The 906-nt window shown below is 46.9% G+C and overlaps 1 non-coding gene across 1 annotated transcript; it reads left to right on the plus strand.

Moving 5' to 3' along the window:
- Positions 1-341: 341 nt before the first annotated feature.
- On the plus strand, positions 342-501 carry LOC140706148 (U1 spliceosomal RNA). Its single transcript, XR_013544132.1, has one exon. It is a non-coding gene; the product is annotated as a U1 spliceosomal RNA (small nuclear RNA).
- The last annotated feature ends 405 nt before the right edge of the window (positions 502-906 follow it).

A 906-nucleotide genomic window follows, 5' to 3' on the forward strand; every position in this document is an offset into this window, starting at 1 on the left:
CTCCTGCCCCCTCCCCTCCCCTCTCCCCACCTAACAGCTGATCGGCGCTGGTCTAAAACCAGGTTTCAATTCAAACGGAGCACCTTTTCACCCAAGCACGGTTTAACCCAAAACAAGCAGCTTTTAAAGAAAAACAAGCAGATTTTTAAGGCAAGCATGAATGTTTCTACACAAGCAGGGTTCAACTCAAACGGAGCACCTTTTCACCCCAGCACAGTTTAACCCCAAAACAAGCAGCTTTTAAACTAAATTTTACATTTTACAGGAGGTGCAGCCGGGGTGTCACCATTCCTTTGGGGGATAGGGCACAGAAAGGGGAAGAATTTTCAGGGGCCATTCTAACTCATACCTGGCAGGGGAGATACCATTACTGTATTATAAAAGTGGTTTTCCCAGGGTAAGGCTCATCTATTGCACTTTGGATATGCTGACCCCTAGGATTTCCCCAAATGTGGGAAAATCAACTGCCTAAGTGGGGGACTGTGTTTATGGTTTCCCCTGGTCTTTCTAGAATCACCCTTCCCCCTTTGGTCCTTGGCTATTTTCACTGCCTGCTGCCGTCGGCCTTGCTGGTTTTCCAGGTGGGCTGCAGGAAGCAGATCCTGGAAAGCTAGCAGTGCAGAATGGTGAGGTCCAAACAGCAAGCAGTCTCTGGTGCCAGTTCAGAAGCCTCCCAGCATGGCAGTGGGAGGCTTCTGGGTGGTGGTGGTTGAGCCCTTTTTTTACTGTATTTACTCCATAAGACACACATACTTTCTCCCCCTCTATTTGGGGGGGAGTGCATCTTATGGAGCGAAAAATACGGTAAATACATTCAATGACATACATACCCAACTATGATATTGTGTCGCAGAGCAAATCAATATTCATAAATCCAAGGTTGTTGGTTTGTGGTTTTTTTGTTTG

This window comes from Pogona vitticeps, chromosome 3 (assembly GCF_051106095.1).
Source record: "Pogona vitticeps strain Pit_001003342236 chromosome 3, PviZW2.1, whole genome shotgun sequence".
Classification (NCBI taxonomy): domain Eukaryota; kingdom Metazoa; phylum Chordata; class Lepidosauria; order Squamata; family Agamidae; genus Pogona; species Pogona vitticeps.